The sequence below is a fragment of the Malaclemys terrapin genome, chromosome 16 (assembly GCF_027887155.1).
Source record: "Malaclemys terrapin pileata isolate rMalTer1 chromosome 16, rMalTer1.hap1, whole genome shotgun sequence".
In the NCBI taxonomy this organism is placed as follows: Eukaryota; Metazoa; Chordata; order Testudines; family Emydidae; genus Malaclemys; species Malaclemys terrapin.
In genome coordinates this window covers 19,310,703-19,329,713 of record NC_071520.1, presented here as the reverse complement: position 1 = coordinate 19,329,713, position 19,011 = coordinate 19,310,703, and the positions used below count along the sequence as shown (strand labels likewise).

General features: G+C 43.8%; 1 protein-coding gene across 1 annotated transcript in view; it reads right to left on the bottom strand.

Annotated features, from left to right (window-relative positions):
- Positions 1–14,045, bottom strand: part of GALNT9 (polypeptide N-acetylgalactosaminyltransferase 9) — a 331,540-nt gene extending 317,495 nt beyond the window's left edge. Inside the window, exon 1 of the mRNA XM_054007015.1 lies at positions 14,002–14,045. The gene's annotated coding sequence lies outside the window, so the exon portion shown is untranslated. The remainder of the gene's footprint in view (positions 1–14,001) is intronic.
- Between the last annotated feature and the right edge of the window lie 4,966 nt (positions 14,046–19,011).

Here is a 19,011-nt window from a genome sequence, read left to right as displayed (position 1 = left end):
TCAGTTAAGCCAAGCCTTCCAAAGTTAAGCTGAGGTAGATCAGAATTATCTGACATTCTTGATCTTGCAAAGTTGGGTTGGAAATGTCACAGAATAGACGATATGTGGGATGCAGCCTATCCACGTATCATACAAGCTTTATACTGTCTTCTTTCCAGTAATATAACCTTAAAATGGAGCACCATGATGAACTCTAGCATGGGTTATTTCCAAAGCACAGACAACGCCCTATAGGTCTGACTCAAACCCTCTGAAGTCAATGGAAAGACACCCATTGATGTCAAGGGGCTTTGCCTCAGGCCTTGTAGGGAGAATTTTAGGAGTACACGTGTTCTACTAGCCCAGAGATCTGATTGTGACCATTCTCTATTGTTATCTGTTCTAGTATATATTTTAAATGTATGCAGGGAGCATCTTCGGATACATTACAAATAAATTCCACCTGTGAGTTTTCCACCTGGGATAAAAAATAATAAAAAATAATATTATAGACTTATCCCCAGCCAAATTTCTTTTTGATATGAAATAATGATACTGAGTTAATCAAGCACAAAACTGCATCTTTTAAACAATCATGTCTGTGGTGATGACACTTTTAGCTTTTCAGGAAAATATTAGTCAGATCCCATGTTCCCTGTTTAGAAAAAGAAAAGGACCTAGTTAGCATCTGAAACAACTGAACATTGTTATAAAGTGGTAGGTATTTTAGGCTTCAGTCCTGCCAGATGCTGAGCCCTCTGGCCCAGAGTTTAATTTTATTTGTGACAAATTTTGAAAAACAGAAAAATATTTTTCTGTTTACAGATGGGAAAAAAAATTTAATCAACATTTTTCATCACAGATTCTTTTTTTTAAATCAAAAACTTTTGCCCTCGTTTTTTTCTCTTCTTTCCTGCCTTCTTCCCATTTTTTGCCACTGAAAAAGGTGGGGCAAAAGACAATATACAAAAATGAAAAAAAAATCAGTTTGGGGTTTTGTAAAACACAAAATGAACCCCCCCCCCCAACAAAAAAAAAACCCACCCAAATTTCTACAAAATGAAATGTTCACTCGCATTTCCAGTTTCAAAAAAGGCCGTTTATTTAAAATGTTTCTTTGAAAAAATTTGACCACTTCTAGTGCCTAACTTTAAGCACATGAGTGGGGCTAAGCACATTAGGTTTAGTTACCTGGCTGAATTGGGGTCAGAATACTCAGTCCACTCTGCTACTAATTATTATGGGGGGCGGGGTCAGATCATTGCCTTCTGCAGTAAAAGCCATGGGAGGGAGCTCAGGAGGGAGATCCTGTGTGGATCCCCTTGTGTGTTCCCCCAATCAGGAAGGCAGAGTTTCTTCCTCCCCATGGGAAAGGCCATGGGATCACCTTTAAACCTCGTTGACTTCCAAGGATCCATGCAGAAGCCCCCAGCTGTTCCCATTCCCCACAGCTCCCTGTCTGCATAGCTCCATTTGTAACATATGTCTTGAACACCTTCACAATCAGCCAGAATATGATCACATCTAAAATAGGATGTAGAACTGATCAACAGCCCTGCTGTGTTTTTATAACCTTTGCTATTTCAGTGCTAGGTCCTTTAAAAATGATCCATTAGATACATTGCACAAATAAATATCATAAAACATTCTATGAAGAATATTCTGAAGAGGAGCTCTGTGGAGCTTGAAAGCTTCTCTCTTTCACCAATAGTTTGTCCAGTAAACGATATTACCTCACTCACCTTTTCTCTCTCTCAAAATAGTCTAGCCTTTTCATAATACAGTTTACCCATCTACTTGCTTACTGAACCACTGCTATGCTTATTGAGTTCACCCCCGTGGAAATCACAATTAATTTGGAACTCATCGCTACACAAAAATAGCTTACAAGATGTGCCATTATCTTGCCCTTCTCTCTATATTAATTTCATCTGCCACCATGTTGCACATTCCTGAGTTTTATTAGGTCCTGAAGCTCTTCGCACAATGTCCTTAGTGTTGATTCAGCTTGATCATTCCACGGGCATTGAAATACTAACCTAAAGTTTACTTAAAGAGCTTAGTAAATAAACCCCAGTCACTTTATTTATTCACCAGAGCAAATTGTATGTTGTCTCATATTTCCCTAAAATAAATGTACTTTGGATTGTAGAGTTGGATTAAATATTGCCTGCCCGCAATTTGACCTATGGCTGCCTGCTGTGGGCAGTGAATGACTGGGTGCTACACAGCAATGCAACCATTAATAATGCTTCAAGATTGCCATATTATCTCCCATAATAGGTAGATCCCAACAGCAAAATATATTCTCATTGTAGAGACAGCACTGGCCTTAGAGACCTCAATCACTGAAAAATTCAGCTAAACCTAATGGAAAATGATCGGTCCGCCAAAACGTGAGCCAATGTCCATGTAAACCCCATGTAACATAATGTTTTGTTTCTTCAGCCCTGACTTGCCTTGATAAGCTGCTAGGAGAGTCCAAGTAATGAAAGGTATAGTCACAATTAATTGCAGTTGTAATCACACTGTTAAACAATAATAGAATACCAGTTTAAATGTATTATAAATGTTTTTGGAGGTTTTTCTACATTTTCAAATATTTTGATTTCAATTACAACACAACACAAAGTGTACAATGTTCACTTTATATTATTATTTTTATTACAAATATTTGCACTGCAAAAAGATAAACAAAAGAAATAGTATTTTTCAATTCACCTGATACAAGTACTGTAGTTCAATCTCTTTATCATGAAAGCGCAACTTACAAATGTAGATTTGTTTTTACGTAACTGCACTCAAAAACAAAACAATGTAAAACTTTAGAGCCTACAAATCGAAGCATGAAGGGGTATGTGAATGTTTAGCATATCTGGCATGTAAATACCTTGCAATGCCAGCTACAAAAGTGCCATGCAAATACTTGTTCTCACTTTCAGGTGACATTGTAAATAAGAAGCGGGCAGCATTATCTTCCGTAAATGTAAACAAATGTGCTTGTCTTAGCAATTGGCTGAACAAGAAGTAGGACTGAGTGGCCTTGTATGAGGTGAATTGAACAATACTATTTGTTGGGGGGTTTTTTTTACAGTGCAAATATTTGTAATAAAAAATAATAATATTAAGTGAGCACCGAACACTTTGTATTCTATGTTGTAATTGAAATAAATATATTTGAAAATGTAGTAAAATATCCAAAATATTTATAATAAATTTAAATTGGTATTCTACTATTGTTTAACAGTGCGATTAAAACTGCGATTAGTCACAACAATATTTTTAATCTAGTTTATTTGTTTTGCGTTAATCACATGCATTAACTGCGATTAATTGACTGCCCAAGTATAGTCTTTAACTTTAAATCAGCTGTATAGTATACTTATCACCTTGCTAACTGCATGTTTCAGCTGCGCCCTTTCACAAGGCAATATGGAAACCAGCAGGACCAAAGACCCAACACCAGACTTCAGACAGGGTGACCAGATGTCCCGATTTTATAGGGACAGTCCCGATATTTGGGGCTTTGTCTTATATAGGTGCCAATTACCCCCCACCCCCTTTCCCGATTTTTCACCTTTGCTATCTGGTCACCCTAACTTCAGATAAGTGGGACCCCAAGGAGAAAGCTGGCTGTCAGAGCTAATGGGCCTTTTTTCTCTAGAATCACTGACAGCCAAGGGGTTGGAGACTTGGGTGTGCAATTTATAAGCCCCACTGTTGGACTGGGGAAAAATCAGCTGTCTGGACTAACCTGGTACCCTGTATTAGAACTTTTCTAATGGTCCCATCAGTTTCTGCAGAATTTAAGCTCTCATTTAACAAATATTATGGTTGGGGAAAAAAAGGAAAAAAAAAGCTTCTGAATGAATGGGATGCAGTAGCATCAACTCTCAATGTCTGCCTGAAGCCACAGCTCAGGAAGAGTTGTGAACTGTGCAAATCATTTCAAAAGCATGTTGTCCCTGAAACCCAATGACGCCACTTTAAATGCCAACACTGGTAAATATTTCTCTATTTACCATTTTCAGCAGACATATCTACCAAGAGCTTGAGTAGAGCACCACCACCCACTCTTGCCAGTAACTAGCCCTCAGACTTGTTGCTAATGCAATGTGAATACTCAAATAACTAGTCCTCTTACTTGTGCTTAGGGACAGCCCTGAGAAGCAACATCTGTGGCACATCACCTATATTTTTAGCTTATTTTTTAGAACACTGAACTTAATTTCAGGCGAACAGCCTAGTTTTTGAAACTCCTGCTGCTCAAAGGATCTGCATAACTCATTCATAATGTCACCACTTGGGCACAATGCACCCATCACAACTCATGCTGATAAAACCTTTATACAACGCCTAACTAGGAAGTCTATAACTACCCCTTAAGCTCCTTCTGAGCTACATAAAGTCATTAAACACCAACAAGCAAAAAAACTTCCAAAGAGCATCCTCCATTGTTGGAGGAACCTGATGGGACCCATTGTGAGCAAGAGTAACATCATTTAATGAATATTCATTACATTAACATTCTCCCCCGCAGCCTTCATTCTCACCAGCAGTGAGTGCGGCAGTAAAAGATGGAAGCAGAATAGCTTTAAATGGCTTTTAATGTTCTCAGGGCTCCTGGTGTCTCATTTGATTCAGGCAGCCTGGATTCTCTTGAAAATGGAGCGGGCCGTAAAGCGGTGGCGTAAGCTTCACAATTCTTTCCCTCCAGCGTAAATACATTCTAGAAATAAAAGCCAGGGGATATATTTGCGTGGAATGTAGATAACGCTGAGATTGAAACGAGCGATCATCCTTGAAATGGGGGACAGCAGGGCCCCAGTGTTGCAACCAGCACATCCCCTGTGCAATGGGATGCTCAGGGAGGGATTCTAGCTCTCCCCAATCATTCCTTGAGCTGCTGCAATTCATCCAATGGTCCCAGTGCAGGGCCGTGCAGACATGGCACAATCCAGCCTTGTGAGTTTTAAAATAAGGTGTCTCCGAGCTACTAGAATGATCCTCAATTACCCTTTTTATCCTACATTTTAACTTCAAGTAAAGAAAAGCTATTTCCTAGATTCAAGCTAAGTGTAATTTTGGGGCGAGGAAAGAAATTACAGGCTGTGTTATGTGCACCCCCCCAGGGAGCTATTACTAGCTTATGAAAGGAGACCATAGTTAGAAAGCTATACAGGGCATGTAGATTTAGTTTAATCTTACATTGTTTCAAGTTCTTCTCAGTACTTGTCCACTTGTTCCTGCTGTTTTGACCAATTTAGCTTTACTGTGGGTATGTTATTGATACCCATGCTAGCAAACAACCATGTCTGAGCATTTTGCTGGAACACTTAAATGAACATTAAAAAAGAGTCCTAGTTTGGTTTTAATGCTGATTCATGTACTCTGGCTCCAATGAAGATGTTTTGTTTTGATTCTCAAAATGGCTTCATTTTTTATTTTTTTAAAAAGCCTGCCAAACCAGTTACTGATTGGATAATGCATCTGGTTCAAGATGCATTTAAGTGCACTAGGCACTGTGGAAAGGAAAATAACTGATACATTTTTAATACTAATGTATTGTGAAGCATTTAAATATGCACTCAGGTTCACAGCCTGAGCAGAATGTGCAAGGGAAAAAGTGACATTATAGGAAAGCTAAATCAGAACCCATCACTACATTAAAGACAATGATTTCTGAGAGGAGGTTTGTCTCTCAAAACCCCCCACTAATAATTTATCTGAGCTGCAGGCTTCAGTGCCAGGTATAAGCGTAATTTATTCATGTTCGTAATGTTTTGTTTCCTAGCCGCTGAAATGTTTGAAGGAACTCTAGATGCCAAGGATAACTATAGGAAAACAGCTCTATGGGGCAAACTAAAGGAGAATAAAGCTGATTGATAGAGGGGTGAAAAAAGGTCACCTGATAAATTCTAAAGAGTCTCTTGACCTTTTGTGACCACAATTTTGTCAGGTGGACTTCTTGATTTGTCCTCAGGCTTGAATGCTCTGATTGTTTAATGTCTTGACAGGAGTCTGATTTATACCTGCCTCTGGAGTTTTCCATTACTTGCACCTGAAGAAGTGAGGTTCTTACCCACGAAAGCTTATGCTCCCAATACTTCTGTTAGTCTTAAAGGTGCCACAGGACCCTCTGTTGCTTTTGACAGGAGTGGTTAATAGTAGTAGTAGTAGTAATAGTATAGTAATGCCTAAATACTTCAAAAATCAGCCCTATTGTGTTAGGCACTGTGCAGGCACACAGAAAGAGACATTCCCCACCCGAGTTTACAATTTAAATAGAAAAGGGATTGGAGGCAATTATCCCTGTTTATGGGCTGGAAGAGAGGCACAGAAAGATTAAACAAGTCACCAGGGATTGCCCAGGAGGTCTGCAAAGGAGTCGGGCATTATTGAAGCCTTTTCTCCTGAATCCTAGCCCAGTACCTAAGCCACAAGACCTGAATGTTCAATTTGCACCAGCTCAGAAGCATACCCGAATGTGGCAATAGCATGCCATCAACCTGTCAGGATTGGCGTGCCAGGAGAAAATACACTGGTTGCACAAGAGTCATTTGTCCTCAAACAAGCTTCTCTCAGGGCCAGATTCTGCTGTCCTTACTCAAACTCCTCCTCACTACTTTCAGTGGAACTATTCATGGAATAACATGCCAGTTGCTAGTCAGGCTCTAAGGACGGTATGCTTGTGCCCATAATCAGGAGGTCCTTTTAAATACTCTCAAGGACAACTGTGACCGTGCAAGTTGCCACTGGAAACAGAGAAAGCTAAGAAATAAAACCCTGGAAGGGTTAATTCAAAGAGAGATTAAAAAGCCTTCCTGAGATATACATAAAGTCTCCAAGGGAAGAGGAGACCCAGCTCCAAGGGACAAGCTGCAGAGCTAGCATCTTCCATTTGGTCTAAAGAACAGAGACTAAGAGGGCATTCGTACCTTAAGGCAGTGTTTTTTGATAGTTTTCTCTGGAAGCAGGAGAACCCACAGCATCTGCTTGACTCCATGTTAGATCCCTGAAAGCAAGGGGTGTGGTAAGTGGTGCTATTTATACTTTTAGACAGCACCACCTGGAGCTAGAATGCAGTACTGCAAGGACAACAGCCCTGGAACTTCCCAGTGGAGAGTGGAAAACTGTCAAATATTAGTTAGCTTGATTTGTTCTGATTTTGTTTTCCCTTGGATGGTTTGTTATTGGTGGCCTCTTCTTCCAATCCAGAGCAAGTAAGGTGGAATGTTTTGGTTTTTTTACTTTCTTTTTTTTTTTTTTTTAAACACACGCACACACACACAATGGAGGGGGAGGGGAATAACACTGAGGTGGAGGGAAATGACTGGATGGAACCAAGAGGAGGTGGAGCTAAGGAACTATAAAGCTGCTCTCCAGAGCATAGCAACTCAGTACTTAATGAAGCTTGCATCTCACCACAAGGATTTTTTGCCTGATTCTGTCTGGCCTTTAGAAGTAGATTTTATGTAGTAGGGATGATTTCCCATGATTATTGTTAGTGGGATTTTGTGAGTCAAATTAATGGATTCCTTGGGGGATCTTGTATTAAAGTGCTTTATTTTTGATATTTACAATGGACTCAGTTTCTTTCTGCCCTCTCTCCCTCCCCTGATTCTGTGAGGCTGTCACCTATCTCTCTCACTGCAATTTTGCTATGATAATGAAACTCACTTCTGTTCTTGAAGTAGACTGCTGGGAGTAATGTGACAGCACAGGGATCAGTGAGGAAAAAACAACTAATGTGTAAAGTATGGAGAGAGAGAGAGAGAGAGAGAGAATCCCAGATAAATTGTCTGAGGCACTGTATGATGACGAGTGCTGGAGTTATTCTTATAGATGGAGTAGAATTCCATGCATTGCTCTCACTATCTCATACATGTGAATTTAGCAGATTTCCCTGCTGTCCCTGGAAAACGGATAGGCTAGGTTCTGATGTTGATCACATCTGCAGTCACTCCGGTGGACTGGAGATTATCATCAGCCCAGTTGACCACACTGCTCAAGTGGTGTTAAACCAATGATGCAGTGAACTTTAGGATAATGGTGCAAAATCAAGTCTCTGTGATTGTCAAATCTGCTTTTAATACCAGGCCTACGATGTGGTGGAGTGGCACTCTACCCCACGGCCAGGATGGATTCTTGTTAATCAGCAAGTTTATAGGGTTATATTGTGCCTCCAGACATAGCCTTCAGCAAGGAGTGATGTGGGCAGGTCTACACTACCCGCCGGATCGGCGGGTAACAATCATTCTATCAGGGGTCGATTTATCGTGTCTAGTCTAGACACGATAAATCGATCCCCAAGCGCTCTCCCGTCAACTCTGGTACACCACCGCCGCTAGAGGCGCAAGTGGAGTCGATGGGGGAGTGGCAGCAGTCGACTCAGTGTCGTGAGGACGGGAGGTAAGTCGACCTAAATACGTTGACTTCAGCTATGCTATTCTCATAGCTGAAGTTGCATATCTTAGGTCGATTCTCCCCTGCCCAGTGTAGACCAGGGCTAAATTGCACTGCCTCAAGAGCAGCTCTAGTTGGCACTGTGATGCTGAGGTGCCCCTCTGAGACACAATGTGTCCCATCATTCCCTTGTACTCCATCAGATGTAACTACCGCAGCCCTTGAAAGAATGCCATTTATTTTTCCTCGTTTACATTTGGCTGGCTAAGCTAGCCAAAGGTTACTCATTCCTCACCCTTCTATGGCTCCCTACCTACCCAGTTGCTTGCAATGAGACTGGGTTATGTTCCAGACCTGAACACAAGATCTTACTGAGACAAGCAAATGGAAATAGGTGGTAAAGAAATCTTACTCCCCTGTTTGGGTAAGACAAGGGCCAAACTTAACCCTGATGGTGTAATATTTACCATGTTGCTAATTCTTTATTTTGGTGCCTCTTTTCATTTCAAGGGACTTCAGATACACAGAAGAGTTAGTTGCAGTTGTTAGCACCAATAGAATATGAACGGCTTGCAAAAAAAGAGAAAAAGGGGACGGGGGAGAATGGTAGGGAAGCATCTGGTTCTGTAATGGTATTTCCATTCAGTTGCTGAATCGGGCAACATCCTCAGATTAGTTCTGTCACTATTTGGAACACACAGCCTCTATGCTATTGATTTTTAAGATGATGAGCTAATTTGTGCAGTCCTTTGCCATTTATGATCTATTAGCTGAAGCCATTATCAGCTATTCTGTGATGTTTGGAAATCCATAGTCTATAGAAACAAGCTGTCATAAAAAAAAAACGAGAAAACTGGGTCTGCTTTTGTTGTACTGGCCATTGTTAGTTACTATTAAAGAGCGAGTTTTCCCATGAACTCACCTATCTTTTGGGCTTTTGCTCAGTTGCACATTTAAATACATTCTCATACTTAAACACGTCTATGAAGTAAAGATTAACCTTTGACAAAATAATATTGAGGATTTTTCAGCTGTAGATTTCACTTAAAGCACGTGCTTTACAAAGATGATAAATCTCCTTTCCCTTTCCCCCAACCCTCATTTTAAAGGTGGGGAAACTGAGGCACAGGTGCCCAAGGTCACCCAGGAGCACAGCGAGGAAAAGAACCTACATCTTCTGAGTCCCAGTACAATACCCAATCCACTGGGCCACACTACCTCTCAAAAGACCACAAAATCCTGGAAATGCACACTTTAGATACGTTTTTCAGTTATCGCCTATTTCATACTGAGTAGTTCAAATTCAGACCCTTAGAATGTCAACTCTTTGGGGCAGTGACTGTGTCTTTTGTATGGATGTAGTGCACACAGAGGTGAAAGTAAGCCGGTATGGTACAGTCCGGCGTACCAGCAAGAGCCAGTACACCGTGCCGGACCGCACCAGCTTCCGCGGTGGGGATTTAAAGGGCGCTGGGCTCCGAGCCCTTTAAATCCTGCCCACGGCTCCGGCGGCCGGGCTGGGGCCGGGATTTAAAGAGCTCAGAGCTCCCGCGGCTGCGGGCGGCCTAGAGCCCTTTAAATCCTACCCGCGGCTCTGGCGGCTGGGCTGGGGCCGGGATTTAAAGGGCTCGGGGCTCCCCGCAGTGGCAGGCGCTCCGGGCCCTTTAAATCCCACCCGCAGCTCCAGCAGCCGGAGCTGCGGTGGAGATTTAAAGGGCCCGGAGCACCGTAGTGGCCGGAGCCCCAGGCCCTTTAATTTGCCCCTGAGCCCCGGGGGCTCCCAGCCACCTCTGCAGCTGGGAGCCCCGGGTTGATTTAAAGGTCCTGGGGCTCCCAGCCACAGCTGGTGCCCCAGGGCCTTTAAATCTTGAGAGGCCCCGCCTCTTCCGGATGAGGCCACGCCCACCTCAGGACTCCGGTAGTACCAGTAAGTCCTGTAAGTTACTTTCACCGCTGGGTGCACAGTATACTTTTGAATCCTCAATGAATATATAACAAAGGTAAGTATGCTGGTGGATATTGAATGTCAGTTAGGAAAATTCAGTTAAACATATTCACTAAAGAATGTGCTGACTCACACTTAGACGGGAAAGTGAAAATGAAATCAATCAGTGACGCTCCACAAAGCAATGACAATCAGCCACCTTCTGTGTCTCCACACCGCTGAAAGAGGTTGCAGAGGTCCACCTCCTATCCAGATGTTGCAAAGGCTTCTGATGTTGCTTAATTTTCTGCACTGTGGGTTAGTCCTTTTGAGATCGATTGGACACCATGCAGTGTGTAAAGTTAAACACATTCATAAGTCTTTGCAAAGTGAGGTTGTATAGTGGAAATTGCATCATCACAACTGTGCATCATCACACACAGATGCAGTAACATGATACAAATGTCGGGACATCACCCTAGCACCCTCCCCAAATGTAGCCTTTTGACCAGGGTGCAGTGTGAGAAAACTTGACTGCCTGCCCTACACGTGACAGGACATTTGACCAGCCCACTAACACATCCTGCCGAATAGTCATTTTGGTCTGTGCGCTCCCAGCGACCAAAGCCAGCAATATGGAGAAGGCACCTTTTGAAGAACTTCTCTTGCTTGTGCAAGAGCCGGTGCGCCGTACTAGGGTGGCCCGGCTTCCCCAGGCGGCAATTTAAAGGGCCTGCGACTCCTAGCAGCGACTGGAGCCCCAGGCCCTTTAAATTGCCGCCAGAACCCCGCTGCTGGAGCCCTGGGGTAGCGGCAGCAGGGCTCCGGGGGCTATTTAAAGGGCCGGTAGAAGCAGTGGGAGTCCTGGGCCCTTTAAATGGCCCCTGGAGCCCTGTTGCCGGAGCCCTGGGATAGCAGTGGCAGCTGGGGGCTCCGGCAGAGGTTTAAAGTGCAGGGGCCGTAGCAGTGTCCGAGCCCTGGGCCCTTTAAACTGCTGCCGGAGCCCCTGGCTGCCGCTGCTACCCTGGCAGGGAAGGGGAGGGCACTTACTGGTACAGGGCGGGCCAGGGCTGGCTCTGACCCCCCATCCCATCCCTTCTGCCCGAGGCCCTGCCCCTTCCGGGGGCCAGAGCCGGCCCCAACGCAGCCCTGTACAGATAAGTCCCTATTTCTACTTTCACCCCTGCTTAGTCTCCATTGCAAACACAGAAGGGTCTCTGATGGGGCGTTTACAGCTCATCAGTCAGAAAGCAATGGAAAGGTTAAATGCTGACTCGGTGAGCTGCTGCACTACAACAAGTGGGGGTGGCTTCAGTTTCCCTGGAGTCAATTGGTGATTCTTGGGAAAGAGGACAGCGGAGGTTGGCCCAGAAAGATTGTGGGATACTTTAGACAAACTCCCTGGACCCAAGTCAGGGGCTCTGCATCTACTCTGCAATGCAATCGGACTTGAACCCCAGGTCCTGGCTTGACTTGGGTTCAAACCCTCCACCCCGACAGGAGCCTACGACTGTGGATCTGAGCCAGGGACTGCGACATTGTGTGTGTAGACAGAAGGGGGGGTGGGCTCATACTGCAGTGTAAATATACCCTGGGAGTGTGGGATGTGGAACCCCCAAATGCTGTATGCACCTCAAGAGCTCCAGGCTGAGAAAGCGCTGCTATAAATGGACCAAATAAAATAAGATTCAATGACAAAGCTACTGACAACCTTAACAGCAGAGCTTCTTCACAAGCCGTATGGAAACACCTTCGTAACTCAAGCTGTTTCCGCTCAGTGCTCTTGAGATGATCATCTTTCCAACAGTATAGAACCGAGGCAGTCACCCCACAGCATATGCTTCTCAAATAATCAAGACAAGTGAGGGGAACTGAGGGCACTAAGGGTGTTGTTTATAAGTTCACTTAAGATTTAACTCAGCACATAGTGAACAGCATTGAGCTCATTTTTCTTTTTAATTAGCCACCATATGCACTTCAATGGGCCCAGACTAACAGAGCTGCTGCTGTCAGCACTCGTTGGGAGAATGGATTATTATAAGCTGCTCAGACAGGTGAAGGAGTGGGCATTGAGGCTGACATGGGACAGCATCTACAGAGGATTTACTCATGTGAGGCAGTTAACTTCACTGGGGTCTGGGTTTGGAAATAGTCTGGGCAGGGGAAGGTTGTTAAGGAGAAAACAATTCTCAGTGAATTGTAATGAAAGCATGATTCATTTCAGGGCCCAAGCTGCTGACAAAGTGTACAGGCACTCTGCAATTAGAATAAGGACATTCTGGAGAGGTAGCACAAAGGACCATAGAATGCAGGGCATTACACAACCTGTGCGAGGCTGGATTTTTGTACAATTAGAGTGGAAACATGTTGAGATTCATCTTTCCCTCTTAATCCATGCAAAATCAACATACACCCACATGTAAACAGTCAAAGGGGGGGGGGCGGGTATTACAACTAATCATCGTACAGACTTGATCAGAAATATTCAAATGTAAAAAGATCCATCTCAGAGCCTAGCTGGGCAGATCTGTTCAGTCATGCCTTAGTACAACAGTCTCCACCAGGGCCAGTGCAACCTATTAGGCGATCTAAGCGGTCGCCTAGGGCACTAGCATTTGGGGGGGGCCATTTTCTTCGGCGGCGACCACAGCAGCCGGATCTTCGGCCACCCCGGTCGTCGTCAGCATTTAGGCAGAGGGAGCTGGGGCAGGGGGGCGCAGGGAGGGCCACCTGCAGCAAGTAAGGGCGGGGGCGGCACGCAGGGGAACTCCCAGCCCCAGCTCACCTCTGCTCCACCTCCTTCCCTGAGCACGCTGTCCCTGCTCTGCTTCTCCCGCCTCCCAGGCTGGCGGTGCCAATCACCTGATTGGCGTCGCAAGCCTGGAAGGCAGGAGAAGCGGAGCAGCGACGGCGTGCTCAGGGAGGGGGCAGAGCAGAGGTGAGCTGGGGCGGGGAGCTGCCGCACGGCTCCCCGGTCTGGGGGGAGAGCTGACAGGGGAGGGGGGCCTTAGGTCGGGGAGGAGGAGTGGGGAGCTGCTGCAGGGGGGGTGCCTCAGCGTGGGGGTGGGGGAGCTACTGCAGGGCTCGGGGGGGGGTGGAACAGAGGTGAGCTGGGGTGGGGAGCTGCCGCGGGGGGCAGGGGGGTGCCGCGGGTGGGCGCCTCAGGGCGGGGGAGGTGGGGCCAGGGAGCTGCCGCAGGGCTCGGGGAGGGCACAGGGTGGAAGTTTCGCCTAGGGCGCGAAACATCCTTGCACCGGCCCTGGTCTCCACACATCTCTTTGTAAATCTGTCTATCACCACACCCGGGACTCTTGTTTATCGTGATCCTGTAGCTGCTGAAATCCTGACTCAGACCTTCCTAAGAAATTACTCCCTTTTTCAACTGTGATCAATCAATCATACCTTCTCTACTTTATAGACCTTCAGTCAATCCTTACCAAATGCCCTGGAGAAAAGATAGGCCGTGCAGCAGGCCCTCAGGCTAACAGATCCAGGCATTGGCAGAACTAGCAGGAGAATGAATTCCAAATCAAAGGAGCCCTTATGCAGAACATTCTGCCAGCAGCGCTCTCCCTCTCACAAGGAGGGAGCTTCTCTATTGATCTCATCTGTGCTGGTACGGCACAGGGAAAGAGATGGTCAATCTAGTAACCAGGGCGCAGATCCTCTAAGGTATTGAGGCACCTACATACCTTTAAGAATTTGGGTCTGGATCCTGTGCCATTTAGGGCTCCTTAGGAAAGCAGCAGCAGCACCAAGCATCAGTTCCTGAGTGGCCTTGACATGTAGCCCCACACACGGTGCATTACAGCAATCCAACCTGGAGGGGACAATGGCCGGGTTAACTGTACCACGTTCCCAAAGACAAAAGATCACACACTCTTGCCAGGTGCAAAGGAAAGACCTCTCTCATGGGCACAGTTGCCCTGTATGCGCATGCAAGGAGCAGCCCAGAATGTAACATTCGGAAGTCACGTCTATCTGCGTTACGAGTGGCAGTTGTACTCTCTCACTCAGGCTGGTAGCTATAAATCCCATTGGTTTTTCCAGCTGCTGCTGCCTTCAAACCAGCAATATTATCTCTGCCCTGTCTGAATGGAGTCACTGATCCAGTGGTGAGATGTGTGAGGTCTCACATCACGCCATTGCTGACAGTTTGGTGAGCAATTTGGTAGAGATGTTCTAGTGCTCATTTTGCCGCTGATCTCAGTTTCCCCACCATAAAATAGGTACAATAATTCACAGGGGAGGGTTGAGGGTTAAGGCCCCAATTCAGGAAGTCCTTTAAGCACACAGCCAATTTAAAAACTGTGTGTAGTCTCACTCATGTCAGTGGGCTTGCTCATGAGCTTAAATTTATGCACATGCTTAAGTACCATGCTGAATTAGGGCCTATATGAATTACTCTTTCAGAGGAATGTAAGTGCCACGTAGAAATATTGGCCTAAATTCTGCACCAGTGCAGTCAATGGGAGGTGGCAATCGTGTAAATATGAGCATAATTTGGCCCAGAATCTGATGCAATTTGGAGTTCTCATGAGGTTTTGTACTAAGTCTCCTAACTCTTTGTCATAACATCTATGATAACTTTGAATGGTGTCACTACTGTAGACATTTGTCGGCATTATTTTCCCTAGTGTTTTATTTTTCATAGCAAATGTACCTGGTCAACAAGTATAGGACACTGATCAGTGCTGATCAACCTCAGGTTCTGTCAGAAATCAGGCCCTTCTGAAACAGTGTCATCTTCAGTCAGTATGATTAAATGAAACCTACTTTCCAATAGGCTTAATCTTGTTACTTTGAATGGAGTATTGATTCCAGCTAATTTCATTAGTACATTTTGAGAGGCACGCTGGCTGGCTGTCATTTTGATAAATGGGAATCAGTGCATGACTGAAGGGGGAAAATGACTGATATTCATATCTGAGAAGCACCACCTGTCAATTCACCAAGAGAAATAGCACATCTTCTTAATTGAATAAGCAGGGCTGATTAGATAACATTAATATGGTCTGTGAGTTAGATGAATCATAATCACATTGCACTTTAAAGCAGAGATGGGCCAAATCATTTTAGGAAAATCTGGATACTTCAGTCCCCATTTTCTTGTGAACATTGTAGCTTGTTGGTTTGGCCTCCAGCCATCCACCATTTTGATTTTCAGAAGTATTCTGTACCTGAGAGCCCAATAGCCACTGATCACCTCACACCACCCCACACTCAGTCAAAATGCTGAGATGTGGATAACATATAACTTTGGTTTCAAGAAGCAAATTGTGGATCTGGATCTTGGACATCGAGTATTTGCATCTAGAAGGTTATTTTCCCGTCCATTTAGTGGCTATCTGCAAAATTTGGAGCCAGTTGCAGCTTCAGATTCTGAGCTCCACTGGAACTCCACAGGAGCTCAGATGGGCCTTTTAGCCTGGGCTCACTTCTCTTATTACAACAGCTACCTGCTGAAGTTAGTACTACTGGAGATGGTCCAAGCACATGGCATTCCCACGGCACTGGATTCGATTACAGTGCGGGGACAAAGAGTGAGTATGTGAATACACAGGAGGCTCAGGCAAGGCAGTCCACTTTTAAATCCTGTTCCTATCAAATCACCTATTGCCCTCTAAGCTTTATCATTATAACGTACTCCCAAATTATTAGTTTTTCCCTTTTCCCAGTTAATTACTGCTTTGTTTCAATAGTAGACTATAAAATGGATGAGACACCACAAAATTTCTCTTGCATTTACGGAGTGATAATATATTACGGTATTTAAATCAGAAGTTACATAGTCTTTTCTCATTCAAAGAATAGCCTCCGCTCGTTTTATGTACCATGGACTTACAGTATAAAGATCTCTCTCTATCTGGTTTGCTGATAATGATAGTTTGAAAAATATTAAAAGAGCTGATCTGCAAATACTAGGTTTTTATTAGACAACTGCCCTACAATTAGAATATTTTTGAAATAAAATGAAAGAGAAAGGAGCTTATCAAATATTTTTAACCAGAGCCCAGTCTCATCAAAAGATTTGTCATTCTGGGTTATAGAATTATTCTATTGTCTAGTTGGATGAGTGACTCTGAAATATTAAACATAATCAGATCCTTCTTCAGGGATATGGAAATGAGAGTAAAAAAAAAAACTAGCATGTATGGATTATAAATCTGCCATCTATAGTTCTGAGCATGTAGCAAATTGCAGCACATCTAGATGCAAAAATTTGTTTACAAAATGTGACCTTGATGATTCCTGGGATGTGTTTCAGATGCACTGTACCCGGTAATAATATCTGGTGTTCTATTACAGTGTCTTTTTTCAAACCCATTTACAGTACTGCAGTTCCCTTCTGAAGTATCCATCTCATTCCTCATTAAAACATGGTCTTATCTTCACAAGTTCAAAGGAATGAATCCTTCATTCTTTTTTTCTCCTGCTCTGCGTTTTTCTTAATGCACAGCAGAAACCTTAACAAGATCTTATTTAGTTTTGGGAAACCAAATGGAAAGAATATAATCCTTTCAACTTGACTGATCTCAGTCACAGAGAACAGGCCGTTTTGTGCAGCTGTTAAACATGAGGCTATTTAACGTGCAGTGTCCATGATGCAGGTGAAGGGGGGCTATTAGATACATGTCCTGCAAAAGGATTTGGCCGCCCCAACATGAAAAACTTTCCTTGCCATCCAAAATTCATCCTCTTTCTATCTGAATCCTAAAGTACAATGAATTGCTCTTCTCCTCCAGTCATAACTGAAGTCGTTTCTTTGGTCCTTTCTTCTCTGTAGAAGAGAATGCATTGACAAAAAGGATTTCTGTTTGTTTTTACAGCCTATCACTTTAGCCGTATGCAGGATGGCTCATTAGAATCCGGACTTCAAGTTGAATGGAATTTATGAACTTCAAGATGAGGCAGGTAGCTATTTAGCCATTCCAGAAATGGGCAAATGGAAGCACAGACATCTTGTTTCAGGAAAGCTCTGAAACACAGACTTAAAGCACAGCACATGCTGAAGTCATATGGATGTAAGCATGTGCTTAAGTACTTTCCTAAATAGCGAGTTATTCTTTTATCTGCAGGCACACAGCAAGTCAATAGGAAAACTAAGACTAGAAACCTGGAGGTTTGGGTCCTACACTTGATGATCACCACCTGGCCCCACTCCTGATTCAATCTCTTATTATACATGACACTTCTGGCAAGTGAGAGTTGAGCCCGCTAGGATAATCTAGTCTGACCTCCCACATAACACAAGCCAGAGAATGTCCCCCACTCTTTGCTTTGATTGGATACTGGAAAGAAACATACTGCCAGTCTGTCATTTCTCGTTCGAAGGAAGGGCTTGCTGAGCTCCCCAGGAAGAACTGTAATGTTTCTGTTTTGGCCCATATGTTGTATTGGTAATGTAAAATCCAAATGCAATAAACAAATGCCGTAATCACATCACCATAGCAACACGTTTTTTATGTTGTCTGTTGGTTTTAAAATGTTACAGTTGTAAATATTAACTTCCAAATTTGAGCACCGCATTTGCTCAAGATGCCACTTTTACTCCACTATGGAAAGCAAAGAAAAACTAAGGGACAAACAAAAGAAACCCCAGAGAGTGTCACACCTTTGGGGCTACAGGATCTTCAAGGATCCAGGAAGTGACTTATGAATCTACATTTTATACAGCAAACTCAGATGATTTCCATGAAGCCACTAGACTGACTTAAAGTGGTACTGAAATCATACCCCTAATTTGGCGCACAGTCTGTCAATAGGGGGAGGCAGGATGGTTTTGTAGTCAAGGCTGGACTAGCACTCACGGGATCCAAGTTCAATTCTTGGTTCTGGCACAGACTTCTGATGGGAACTTGGACTAGTCACTTAATTTCTCTGGTTCTGATTCAATGTTCATTGAGGTTTATGAAAAGATTCTTATTGTCTTAAATAGGTGTTGGATCAGGCCCTCTGCCTTTCTTGGCCATTTTGATCATCATAGGCTATTTTTGGCAGGCACTTATAGGTGTTCTTATGATACAAGTATTTACTACTAATAATGTAGGTTTGAGAACATTCGTCAAATGTGGTACCCATCATCATTACAAATACTGCAGCATTTATCACTCTACCGGTGAGTTTATGTTTTATTCACAATACAAGCTTTAATAGACAGAATGCCCATCCTTGGACCTGATAGTGACTGCCTTCCTCAGATCATTTATTATGTCAACTTTTAGGTGTTCACCCAGTGCTCTAATAGCAAGTAAAGGTGCTCACCACCATTCATGAGGTACTCAGCATCTTGCAGGAAAGGGAATTTAGGTTTGGATAAGCTTTTGTCAGCTCTTGTCAATTGACCATTGTCAGTTTAGACACACACACACACACACAAATTTGGATTGACTTGCACTCAAAGCCTCCTTTTTGCCACTCCTTAGTCTCATCCTCCTTCCTGATCCTATCCGAACACTCATCATTTTTATTTTTCAGGAGAAAAAGGAAGTTCAAAAACGATCTCGGTCATTGCATTACTTGCATGCAAAGTAAGCACCAGACCATCATCCTGCAGCCTAGACCCAATGCTCGCTATTCTAATGAACAAATTAGTATGTTCTTTCCTCGCTAACGCCTCCTTCACAGCCACTCATTAATACAGATAGAGATGTCAAAAATGACTCTTTGAATTAACTTTTTCTTTCCTAGGCAAGTTGTAC